The sequence below is a fragment of the Calypte anna genome, chromosome 8 (assembly GCF_003957555.1).
Source record: "Calypte anna isolate BGI_N300 chromosome 8, bCalAnn1_v1.p, whole genome shotgun sequence".
NCBI lineage: Eukaryota > Metazoa > Chordata > Aves > Apodiformes > Trochilidae > Calypte > Calypte anna.
This window is the reverse complement of record NC_044254.1, coordinates 8,970,007-8,983,813: the sequence shown is the minus strand read 5'-3', so window position 1 is coordinate 8,983,813 and position 13,807 is coordinate 8,970,007. Positions and strand designations below refer to the sequence as shown.

At 39.6% G+C, this 13,807-nt stretch overlaps 1 long non-coding RNA gene across 1 annotated transcript in view; it reads left to right on the top strand.

Annotated features, from left to right (window-relative positions):
- Positions 1 to 3,089, top strand: part of LOC115598699 — a 99,566-nt gene extending 96,477 nt beyond the window's left edge. The window contains exon 4 of the long non-coding RNA XR_003987842.1: positions 2,968 to 3,089. This is a non-coding gene — a long non-coding RNA (uncharacterized LOC115598699). The remainder of the gene's footprint in view (positions 1 to 2,967) is intronic.
- Positions 3,090 to 13,807: the final 10,718 nt, after the last annotated feature.

The following is a 13,807-nucleotide window of genomic DNA, read 5'->3' as shown; positions in this document are numbered from 1 at the left end:
CCATTCATCATAACAAAATCATAAAAAGAGGATGAAATAGATTTCAGTAAGGTACCAACCCTTTCTCCTGCACTGTTATTAAATTTAGGTGTGTGACCAAAGCAATGCCTATCACAGTCACTGCCACTGGAAACCAGGCACCTCTGGGTGGACATCGCCATTTTAGGTCTCACAGTGACAGGACTTCGTGTGGATCCCATTTCCAACCCTTAGATTATTTGTAGTAAGAATAAACAAAGATGAAATTATAGAAAGGAAAATAGAGAAGGGCAAAAAGCATTGTGCCATGTGCATATGTACAGGAACCACAATGGGAAGCTGTAAGCAGAGGTGGGATGGTGGAACAGAGCCTGGGAACAAGCACAGACAGCTCTAAATGCAGACTTTTGATCCCTAGTCTCTTCCTCTCCTCATCTCTGGACCTGACAATCTTGGGCAGGTGTGCTGGGAGCACTCCCAGCCCTGGCAATGGGCGCTGCTGGACTGGGCAGTCCTGGTCCAGAGCAGGGTAATTGAACTGAAGGCACAGAGAGACAGAGGGACAAAAGTAGGGCAGCATCTGCACACAAAGCCTGAGCTGCTTAACTTACACTGATGGAAAAAAGGATTTGAATAGCTAAAACCTGGAACACTGAACTGAGATGCAAATATAACTCCAAGTATGTATTACTGGCTCTAGGAGGACTGGTATATAGGAAAGTGATAACCATCTTACTACTGTTTTGGAGGATTTGTTCCCATCCTCCTTTTTTTTTAAATAACAGAGAGAGAGATTATTTTCAGTCTAAAATTGTCTTTTTGTATGTAAACTCAAGAACAACTGGAAATCTGGTTCCAGGCTTAGAAGCAAGATTTACATACATGTGCATTCATGTACAAACACTTTTTCACAAATGTATACAAACCCTATGCCCAACCTGCCCCCCCATTTTTCTGCCTCCAAATATTTGCTTTGTTATACACCCTCAAAGAAAATGATGGCAAATAACTACACAGAAAAAGAAATTTTGTTTTCAAAAAATAAAACTCAATGTAGGCTGTTTCTAAGAGGTAAATATAAACCAGATGTATTTCAAATATTCACTTAAGTCAAATGCTGTACCTAAAAAGGCAAAGGGCAGGTTCTCTTCAAATCTGAAGCAACATAAAAACAAAAAGGAAAAAATTGCTACCACTCTGTTCTTAAGTATCACAGAGATATCTGTCATTTTTATGTAACACAACAGCATGGCATACTAAAACTTCACATTTCAGGAGCCTGTTTCTATGTGAGCATTTTTATTTGAAAGGAAAGTCAGATTATCTCCATCATTCACAACAGAGTGGGACTCATGTAGGTTCATTTTGATTTTATGGATGAAATTATTTATGAAGAAACATTGAGACTTTCTTGATGCAATGCAGAATAATATTGACTGAAGAAGGGATGGGGTCCAGGTCTGTGGCCATCTAGCTGTGTGCATTAACCTCTAGGCTTTCAAGAAGTCTGATGGATACCAGAAAATTATTTTCCTACCTATTATATTTTTCTGTCCTAGGGTAACAGTCATATTTCCAAAGAAAGTAGTGATTTTTGTATTGGATGGGAGGGGATATTTTTAAGCAGATGTACAATTAATTTATTTCCTCTGGGGCAAATTCTGACTGTGCTTTTCAATGTGCAGTTTACTCTGCCACTGGCTGCACTTCTCTGGGTACTGCTGCCTGGACTGCCAGAGTGATGAAGGGCAGGGAAAGAGAAAACACTCAGGTTTACCAGCTCAGTTCATAAAATGAAGGCACACCAAATCTTTCACCTCTGCTGGCCTCCCTTGAGGGCCCTTCTGAGTGTCATCACTACACCTAACAAATGTTTACTTCTTCATTTTAGCTGTGGCAGAGTGGTTGGAAACTGCCAAACTATCCTTGGAGAATGGATCTCCTGGGAAATGCAGAATTTTACTCTTCTTATTTACCTTTTTCACCCCCTACCTAAAAACAAAAATAAAGTTTAGATGCAATTAAGCCTTTTCTCTCTCAAGCAGTCAGGGACACCAAGCTACATGTAGTCTATGGCAAAGATACAACCAAGACCATGTTTATGTACATACGGTAGAGTCAGACTACAATAGTTTTGACAGCTGTGGGGAAGGGTCCTTGGCTTTGTGGCTGAACTCCTCACCTGTTCCCATGGGGAAAGGGTGCCTTGCAAGTAGGCAGATGGCTCCTACAGGAGAACAGCGGAAATGTCCATGTGTACCCTATTTATTTTTGTATGGCATTCATTGATTCAGTCTGCTTCTGAGACTCTTTCTCTACTTCTTAATAGGAATTTTATCATGTTCTTAAATCTTTGCCAGTTTCAACGTGGCTGATTTAATTTCACACAACCAAGTGTGGGAGCAGCAGTCTGGGTTCCCCTGGATAAACACCAGACTACGTGCTCCTTGTGTTTGACTATGTCAGCCGTGAGACCCATTAAGTACAAAGTCCTGCCAGACAAGACATAAATCTTTTGTCAATGAAAGGGGTACATTATCTGCTTCTCAGCTGTTTCATTTCTGAACGGCTACCTGAGGTTTAAGATAAACATTCAGCATTTCTACTTACAGAAAAAAAAAAAAAAAAAAGAAAAAAAGAAAAACCAGAATGATTTCTCTCATACATTGAACATCAATGTCAAATCATGGAGAACAGGGTTTGGTTGTCATAGCATGTCCCAGGTCAGCCTGGAAATGTAGCAGTGAAGTGGAAGGATTTCTAAAGAAGCAAAGAATTTAATAGCACTTTGGCTGTAATACACTTTGTACCTCTGAGTCAGTCCCATGCAGTGAAGCTGAGAGATTAACTCCTGAGCCAAGTGGGTGCAACTTTGCTGGGTTAAGGAACTTGTGCCCTGCATTCCCAGGAATGCATTCAGACCAAGATTGTGAAAAGGGTTATGTTAAACTGGGATCCTTATTCATTCCAACATCTTCTTGTTCCCAGGTATCTTCATACTGAAAAGTGTGAAGAAAGTACAGTGATGAATAGCCAAATGACAACAGTTTAAAGGCTCAAGGATTTAGGAGCTCTCCATGAATCCAGTCAATTTCTGCTCAGTTTTCCACTCCTATATAAGTTGAATTTGAATTTTGTTTTTTTTAATACCATTTTGGAGGTGGTATCAGCCTTATTAGGGTAAGCTGATATGGTTATCTGGTACTGTTGGCCTTGCACTATCCAACTCCCCCAAAAAACCGAAGGACTCATCCCTAGCTTTCAGTGACATTTGGCTGTTTTTCACATAACTCCTCCTTATCCACCCATGAATTCCTCACAGCATCATCTGTAAATTTGTCAGCTTCTCACCCTGTGATCCCTCATATCCAGCAATTGTGCTATGTCCTGCAGTTTCTCACATCTTCTGCTCAGCCTCCTCCAGTGGCAGAGAAACATATGCAATCTGCTAGGACTGAACAATAGCAGCTACAGTATATAAAAAGAAGTTTTATGGATTGAATGTGATACCCTGTTCTTATTCTGCACAGTTCCTGATGACTTACGGAATGAGTTATTAAGTGAGAAAAGAGGATGTACCATCTGCTCCCAAACAAAGGTAAAACCTCCAGTTAAATAAGAGTGTGAAAGGATCATGAAGACATTTGTGATTAATCTAAGGAACTGGAGGCCACTGCAGAAAGCTGCTTCAGTGGGTGATGGGTTCAGATCTGACAAAACAGAAGTAGGAGTTGAGAAAATTATACTTTAAGCGAAATGTCTTTGAATGTGGAGGAACAGAGATCTAAATAAAGCCACAACAATTGTAGGACCCATAAGATTTTATATATTATATTTAGACAGATCCTCAGAAGAAAACATCTCTGTGCAAGAAAATAAAGATCAGCTACAATAGTAAAGCAGATAGGCTTGCAAGTGCATTTGTCTATTTAAATGCAATTTTGGAAAATCAAGCTATGAATATGTGATTTGTTGCATTTTTGCTGTAGGACTTATTCCATTTTTTATGATTTTAGGATTAATAAGCATTATCCAAATGAAGCATAAAATGAGCAGCACCTCATTCAGCACTCTCCCCAGAATTTCCAGTGTATTTATATTCTGCTGGGAACATGGTTATAGAAATGATTAGAAAACAATATGGCAGGAAACATTTGATGTTAAACATTTGAGTTATGCTTCTATCACATACTGTCTCAAATTCTCTTACTTTTTAGATTTCAATCTTTCCAAAGTTTTCCTGAAGCTTTTGGCACATTTTCTGCAAAATGTGTACATGAAAGACAACACATTCCTGGAGCACTCTATCCTTCTGTTATTGTTTAAACACTGATGGTTGAGGTTTAAGTTTACAGGGAACAAATAATTCTACATCCAAACTAAGGTGTTGCATGTTTATTTACAGATCAAGATCCAGTAGTAATGTGTATTTGTCATGGAAACTGATTTGAATTTAATTCTAAGCCGTGTTTTGCACAGGGAAAACGTGAGTTTCATTTTACTTGTCTCTGTTTTCAATTATAATTTGACAAAAGAAATAACTGCATTACCTATTTGATTTGCCAGAATTTTATCCCAGCACCACCTGTTGAGCCCTCGGCACTCCAATCCTGACATATAGCAGAGAACAAAATTATGCAGTTGGCATACTAACTAGCAAGGATGCCAACAAAAGCATAATATAGTCTTTGTACTCAAAGTATAACAAAATATATATTAAGCTACCAACTGCAAAGGTTTAAGCAAGCCACATTTAATTATACATGAACGTATCTTTCCAACAAATAACTCAGTAGAAAAATGGTATGGAAGTTGGAAAGGACACTTTTTGTACGGTTTGCTTTGGTAAATCTTGCAAGCTTAAAATAAATAAAGTTTCACAATACCACAGTAGATTTACATTACAGATGGCAAAAAAATAGTCAGTTAGTTTATACAAATAGATGGGTTCAACACTATCAACTCCACAGTTTAAACAAAATTACCTATGGTCATTTCTGGCTGTGGAACTGACCTAACACAGCACTGGTCTCCCAGGAAGGTGGAAGAAGAGGCTTCCAGCAACAGGTCTGGATCAAAATCTCTCTTCAGCAAGGAACTAAGAGCAAAGCAGTAGGGAGTAGCTGTGTCTCTGAGATGTGTTTCTCAAAGCAGCATTGTGCCAGGAAAGGAATCACAACTGCTTTTCTGGCTCTTCTGACCTGAGAGCTGCAGAGACCAGGGGACAGAAGTAGAAGAGAGAGCAGGTCAGTAGGCACGAGGCAAAACTTCTGTTGTTCAGTTATAAAGAGGTCAGATGAGATCTGAGAAGGGGCTGTGAACTCACAGGGGATTTACACACTGAGAAGGGCTACCAATGGTCCTAGCAGTGATGATAGAATTTCCAGAGTTTTTCCAAAAACATGAGTTAAACCACCACATGCTTTTTAAGGGACTATTTTTAAATACAATGACAATTTACAGATTTTTTTATCACCTCCCCAGTAAGCCTAAGAGAAAATTAAATCTGGAAACCTGATGATAGCATCACTAATTCAAAGAGACTGTTGGCCAGAAAAATAACATTAGATATAAAATGAGGATTGTGTAAGCAGAAAAGAAGGAATGATGAGATTTACACCTGCTCACCCGGAAACTGCTGTAACTGCCCTCAGACAGACCCAGGCATGAGGACAGAGTAAGGCACAGACAGATAGTTGACCCACAAAAAAAGCCCAAACACCACTTTGGGAGAGGGTAATTGCCAGTGTTGCAAAAACTCTCCTGAAGAATTTGTACAGGGCTGAATACTCATGTTCTGATGCTGGCTAAAGCTTCACTCAACATTTTCATATGAAGCATAAAAGAAAGACTATTAAAACTTTGGATAAGGCACAAAGATGCTATAGGCTAAATAAAACATCTAGAAAATCTTTAGAGACAATGAAGTGCAGTTTTCAGAATAGGCTGTGGTAGTGTTAGGTCATAAGCTGAACTTGATGACCGCAGAGGTCTTTTCCAGCCTTCATAATTCTTTGACACTGTGACGAGAGAAAAAGTTCAACTAATTGTGTAAAAAAGGAAACAAACCAGCTGTAAATCAGAAATAAAGGTTTTTCCTATTTTGCTAACTTTCTCACTCTGAGCTATCAACTAATTATTACCACTGTAGGATTATACAAGCCTAAATGGAGGCAGTACCTCTGGTCACCTGTTAGCTGTCACTTGATACAAAGTTCTGCTATATGATTCCTGAACAGCATATATGTAACTCAGAAAGTTTACTGAGTGAGAAATTTGTTTAGTGTGGAACATTTCAAACTGTATACAAAAAATTGCAGAATAATTTTGCACTTGGATTGCTTTCTTCCCAATGCACTCAGCAATCAGCATTCAGCTGCAGTTGTGGAATCTCTGTCTTTGGAGGGTTCAACTCAACTGGACACAGCCAGGGTGTAATGAGAAGTGCTTTGAAAAGGGGGTTGGACTAAATGACCTACAAAAGTCCCTTTCCAGCCTAAATTATCTCTGATTCTAAAATTTACCTAAAATAATCAGATATCTTTTCCTTACATTTATTATTACATTATTTGTCATATTTGTTTGAAGGCTGGAATTATGTGTTTACTGTTTATAATTGTTTACAAACAATAGTTTGTAAATATGTATGTAAATGTAATTTTATAACTTATTCACTTTTTGTTTAAGGGATTGATCAAATAGAAGCAAAATCCTTAAATGGATCAGTAAGTATACTGGATGCCTGTGGTGTAATTCCAATGAACCGATGAGAATGGTTGCCTGAAACTCCAACAATACCCCAATATCTTTAATTTTTCTGTGTTGAAAAAGTAAAATGACAATTGTTAATGACTAAATCTTTCCTTCGAAGTTGTAACAGCTATTGTAAGAAACTCACCAGGAATTAGAACACATCTAGGAAAGCCAAATGTAGTTGATCTCTCCTTCTCAATTCCAAGTATCTTTCGGGGTAACCACATTTCATTTAGGAAAATAAGGCTAGAGGAAGTACACATTTGGCAGATAGTTTGGCATCATCTATGTCTAGGTTTCTCAGATGTCTAAGGGCCAAGAAAATGTGCCAGCATTTTAATTTCTTTCAGATAGCAGATCCCATGTAATCCTTACTCTTGATGAGGCTGTCAAATAAAGTATCTGGATAGTGTTTGAATAGGGCATTAAATATCTATAAGAGAATCCATCATAATTTCTTTCCTTTTCAGAATAACTAGAAATTTTTACATTGAAATGTGGAGCTTTAAGTTTTATACCCATCAACTATTAAGAAAACTCACTCCCTCATAAGTCCAAGCCATGAATATTGTGAGATTTACAGGTAGATAACAGTGAGCTGTACAAAAGGCAGCATCTTTTCAGGCAATCTTTGAAGCCTGCTCTGAGTAACCCAAATGCCTCAGGCACTGCTCTGCTCCACTGCTATTCAACAGATAGTTGCCATTAGTCCCTTGTACCATCATATGAAGTAGGATTCACAAATGAATTTAATTCCATTTAAATCTGGACAATCTGGGAAGGATAAATGATTCTGGAATGAAATGTCAGTGGTCCTTATATTTAGTTCTGTGTCTGCAGCACCTCTCCAAGCAATTGGCCCTGGTCTGCATCACATTTCTCTTACTGTTTTAACAGTCTGAGAGTACAATCGTACCCTCTAGCAGAAACCAGCACCCCTGGGGATCCTTTCATTTTAAGATTGAGTTTACCTGTCACTGAAGGTGACTGAGGTCAGCTGGCTTAAAATGACTGATCTATAATCCACACTTCCTAAAAGGATGAGTGAAATCCAAAGAGACTCTCATAAATTCCCAGGGAGATCTTAGCATCATAAAAATAGACCTTGACACCACTCCAAAGTTTAGCCTCTGCCTTCACAAAGAGGAATCAAAATCAGCTTTGGTGCAGATCCTCCACAGGAGATGGTTCTCAAAGTGCTACTGAGCCCTCTGTGCCTTCCTTATCATTCAGCAGCTTGTCACTGATCCCCCTGCCAGCTTTCACTAACGGTGAGATACTGCAGCTGACCAGAAGCAGGAGAGAGAGAAAAAAAATGTGTTTTCATACTTTCACAATCTACTTCTCTAGCTCCTCCTTCACATCACTACTTGTGAAGATACCTCTGTACAGCTGGGCTCAGGGTGATAGATGCAGGGCAAAGGCAAGTGTTTTTATAGAAAAATCCTACCATGTTGAATAGAATTCTACAGAAACATCTCTAGGAGCTTAATGTATTTATAGAATTAATCTTGCTATAATTTTTTGGAGCCATCTAATAAAGATTTACATCAAGAATAATATTCACTTTTGTATTCTACAAAGTTTTTGATGGAACTTGTCCCGTTCTGCTTCTTGCCCATCATAATCACATCATTCCTGCTGCAACCCAAACCATTCACCCTTCTGGAAGCTGGTTTGATTTACCCAGTCCTGCTTCCAAACACCAAGTGATTTCCTGTCTCAAATGACTAACCTGTTGCATTGGGAAGAAAAGAAATATAACTTCACTGTCACCCTCTGAGCTAGCAAGATGATTTATCAGTTTGCTTATGTAGTGAAGAACATGGTTCAGTAAGGGGCACAAGAATGGGTGATGATTTCATTTGGCATCCCCTAATACTGACTATTTACACTGGCACTTACCCATTTAGGCAGCTATGTAGACTAGGCAACTTAAGAAACAGGCATGAAATTAACGCAATAAATTGCCTTCAAAGACTTTTCTTGATCCATGATTGTATTAAAATGTACAAACATATTTTTCCACCATGGTTTTGCTCATTTCAAGGGATACCTGATACACAAGGGACTTTTTCCCTTCCCGTGGCAAGTAAAACCAAAGCCACCATAGCTCTTGTCAAACTTGTTCAAAGTTTACATGGATCTGGTTGGACAAATATGGTGGAAAATTATATCCAATGTTTTGGGCACTGGCCCACGCACCTCCTTACATCTCAACAGTGCTTCTTCCAGCTTTTGATGCAGGTTTCTAAATAAGGTTTGGAATTGTTTGGATTATAATATTTAAAAATATATACTACATGAAACACAACATCATTTTGGCTCTGTGAAACTTACCTCTTTCTCATGCTTTTTTTTTCTAATTGGAAACAGTAGCTAGTGATTTCTGCTCTGCTTTTCTTGGATTCTGCTGTTTTAGGGTTATCTATTGCCTGAAAGAACAATTGTTTCTCACATGTTATTGAAGAAGATCATCTTATGATTGAACTAGAGATGACACAATGCTATACTGAAGGTATCTTGTACAGTGGCAAAACCCACAGGGCTTGTCCTGTTCACTACCAACTTCACTAGATTCCTGTGTGGTGGGTAGCTGAGTGAAATTAATAGTTTTCTGCTGGACTTTTAAATGGACCATCATATATGTTATTACATACTAATGGAGATGTTCCCATTTTCCCCTAAGTTTCAGCATTATACAGAAGAAGGGAAAATAATCTGTTAAAAAACCCCTAAAGCATTATTTTGAAAAATTGCTATTTTGCATTAAATAAAATAGAAAATTTTTTGTGTTTTTTCAATGTCATTGGCAAAAATCACAACTGAAATATTTCAGCAGAAGGGAATTTTGCAGACAGCAATCTAAGGTATTTGCTTGGTTGTCTCTGGCACTCCTAGCATTTAAACCCAAGGTTCCAATACTGTCAATATGTACAGGACTCTTTACAGGAGTTATGAACAGAGATCAATAGTTATTCCTACAACAGGTCAGCAGGCACATAACTTACTGAAGTGAAGGCTCAGTGCTTTTGACCCCTCTCCTACCTCAACAAATAAATCCAAAGCTAGGGCAGGCATATCACTGCTCTTGGGCTGGGGGCCTTCTGGAAATTCCTCCATTAGGCAGAAATCTTTGAGGAAAGTATTAATTCATTTAACCTGGTTTGCACATCTATGGCAGTTGGGAATACACGGCTGCATCTATTGAAGACTTGGGCTCCACTCTGCTTCCTGGGTTAAAAGGTTGGTACACTGGTGGGCAAAATCTGAAAGTTAAGAAGGTGTCACTAGAGATGGTCTAAAATTCGGGGTAATTATCCCCTGACCGAGAAAATTTCCCTCCTGAAGGCTCTACCCAACCTCACACGATCTATTTGAAGGCCAGGAGACTCGTTTGCAAAAAATCAAAGTAGTTCCCAGGTGCTCCACCTGGAGAAGGAGAATTGAAATCTCCAACCTCTGTTGTAACCTGAGGGTTCTGGGTCACCCCCAGCAGCAGGGTTTGCCCACACCTGCCCTGCTGACATTTCTGTACAGGCACCGCGCCTCAGCCAAGTGACATTTTTCTTTTGTTTCGTTTCAAAAACCACTCGCCACGAAACAGACTCAGCGTTAACTCGACGGTGCGACACCGGGCAGTGCCCGCTCACGCTTTACCTTGGTTGTTCCAACATCACCGACAATTTCCCAAGAACCCGGGAACCGCCCGAGGGGCTGCGGAGCCCAGACAGAAGACTGACCCGAAACCCCCCGAAAAAAACTGCCGAGTGCCCGAGCTAGACAGCCCCGTCCCTTTCTCCCCCCGCCCCTTCCGCGGGCTCGGCTAAGGAGCGCTGTTACCGGCGGCCAGCAGAGGGCGGTGCCGGCCCGGAGTGGGGCGGGGGGTGCCGGCCCGGAGGGGCGCGGAGGGGAGCGGAGCGGAACCCCCAGAGAGCCTCCCCTGGGGCCATGGTGGCAGCGCGGAGGAGATGCGCGGGAGGGCAGGATTTGGCAGCAGCTCGGTGCCGAGGAAGGCTGGCATTGCTGTGCTGGTTTTTTGACTCTCCTGAAGAAGGAGAAATGTCAGCTCCCAGAAGTTAATTTCGATGAAGAAAAAAGTTACTGGAAACTGAGAGTTTAGAAGGCTCTGTAGGTACAGTTTAAGCAAGATCTTTCTTACCTTTCTTGAGGGGATTATATATATATATGTATATATATATATTTTTTTTTAGTAAAATAAAATCGCCATTCTTGGATTTTTTACATGCTTGTCACTGAACTGTTCAAAAGCAGCTTTTTTTTTTTTTTTTTTTTTTTTTTTTTTTTTTTTTTCCTGGTGTGTTTTTGTCATTTATTTGGAGAAGGAGGAATTAAAGAGGGAGAGGGGCCTTTTACTTGCGAGTTGGAGACCCAGAAGATTTTTGTTATCTGGGTTATCAAGAGCTGTGAAAAATCCCTTCAGTGCACAGACTGTCCAGCCCCCAGATTGAACAAGGACTGCATGTCCTGGGTGCTTTCTTCTGCCAACACTGCCTGGTGTCCCTGTGGGGACATTCCTGAAAACTTCCCCACTCCTGTCCCACTGGACAAGGGGAATCCTCTCTGCCTGCACCTCACTGGAGACCTGGGATACAAGAGGCAAAGATTATACATAGATTATAAATTCTCCTTTCCACTTTTTCACTCATATCAAAAGCCTGAAACCTACCACAGATACTTCTAAAACCTTTTCCTTAAATACCTCAAACTGCAGAAAGAAAAATAAATCCAGTTTATTACCTGGTCTTTTTTCCTCAATGGATGTGTTTTTTATTGTGTTTCTCCAGCGTTCTGAAATTTGTTTCATAAATGCCGACATATAAAAACCCCAGAGAAACCATATTTATAGTTGTATTTCTATTTCTATTTCTACTCACATTTATATTTATTTACAATTTGCAAAATTTGTATTATTTCGCTATTCTTTGGTTCCTTAATATGAAATCAACTGAATCAACCATTTAAGGTTTATCTTTCTATGCTAAAAAAAAAAATGATGAAATATGACAGTTTATAGCTTTTCTCCTCTGGATGGCAGTAACTCCTGCTTAAATGTTCATGACCCATGACTGTAACACCCCACAGCAAGGGATTTCCTTTTCTTTGTTAGTGTGCTATTCAAAAGAAATATTTATTTTCATTCATTCCATGTTTTTTCAAATAAAAATTTGAAAGCTAAGTAAGCTTTCAAATAAGGAATCTGCTTTGTGTAAAAATCTAATTGCATGAGTTCTATGTATAAAAACAGAACAGGAATCATAAGAAAGGAACTGATGCTGAGTACTTGCATCTATTTGTATCCAATTACATGTTTCATAAAAAATAACATTAAAATGTTTCTGAGAAATCAGATTCCTTGGCATTAAATAACCAAGCAATAAAAATCAGAGAAATGTCCTGAGTGTACCAGAACTTCTGCCCATTTAAAATATTCTCATTATAACAGAGCACATCTGGATATCTTGACTGTTCATTACAATGTGAACCTTTAAAACAGAAAAAACATCCAAGTAAAGGTGATTTCCAAAAAGCCACTCTGCATCCATGTAAGTTAGCTTAGAAAAAGAGATATGAAGGGGGAGGTAATCCCTCCTTCCTCCAAAACTGACCAAAAAATCATTTTCATTTAAAGCAATGCCCCCAGCCCTGGTTCAGCAAGAGCAAACATTTCCCCTGTGTCCTAATATAAATTATTCTATCAGGGAAAAAGGAACTGATTCTATCTGCGTGTTCTTGGTCCATGGGCTGAGATGGCCAGTGGAGGTCTAAGCGTGGTTTTTGAGAACTGAGTGTTTTTCTACTGAGAGCATAATGCTACCAGCTCCTTTGAAAACCTTAATTTGTTTTCAAACAGAGGAAGAAACTTGGCTCCTAGAACTGAGAAAAACATTTCTGTTCATATCTCTTTCAGTGGTAAAAAATAGATTCGGCAGATTTAGCAAGTTTACATTAATTTCTCCAGAACCAAGACACTGTGTACATTTCCCCTCAATATTGCTGGTGCTCAGAAAAGCCACATCCTTATGCTGCTCTATTGCTGCCACTACTGTCCTGAACCCTCAGTAACACAGCAAGGGGCTGCTCATTTATCTGTTCTTCCTATATCTGAATGAGAGAAACAAAACTCTTCTGTGGTAAACAGGCCAATACTGTAAAGAGTCCTACCTGAGCATTGCAAAAGCCTCTGTGGTGATTGAAACATCAGTCCAGCACTGGAAATTATGTGGTTTTGGGAGGCGTGGTGTCTCCTGAGTTTCTCTGGCAGACTGGGGAGCAAACTTCGTTACTCTCCTCCTGGAAAAAGAGCATCTCCTACTCCCCGAGACGAATCCAGCTCCACAATGCAGGGAGAAACAGAGAATTACTGGCATACCATCTTGACTTCCCCTACTTCATTGTTCAGGTAATTTTCTTGAGGAGCATTGCACTGGTGCTCAAGAAGCTTTAAAGGTGGAAGACAAATGGAAGATAAACTGCAAATTGCTCCAAACTATTGCCTTGGCCTCTTTTTGTTTTTTGGGTTTTTTTTTTTTTTTGAATGCCAGGGAACCTGAAAAATAATAATGATGTGGATGCAGCTAAGATGATATTACAGCTTGCCACAAAGCTGAGATTTCAGCCTTTCAAAAGAGAAATAAAACTAGATAAATCATTTGTTAGACTGCAGGTCCATACCTCTGAGATTCCCTGATTTACCGCAAATTTTCTCTGAAGACTTCATTAAGTTCTGGCTCTGGCACCAATTTTTCAGCAAAAGATAAAGCACTTTGAGAAGCCGTCCCAAAAGGTTCCTCCTTAGCACATCTGTGAAGGCCTGTTCTGCTCATACAGACTCCTGAGCTGGAGAGGGGGGATGGGGAGGAAGAGGGAGAACTCCCCACCCCCAGTGAAATAGAGAGGAAATCTAAGACTGATGGCATGTAGGAGTTTTCTGTCCTATTAAACATAATTCTCTCTCCCCACTTAAGTATGTGAATTTGCCCCTGTTCACCATGGTATCAGGTAAAAGAAGGACAGACATACTAAAAAATAATAATATTAAACAGCCAGCTGC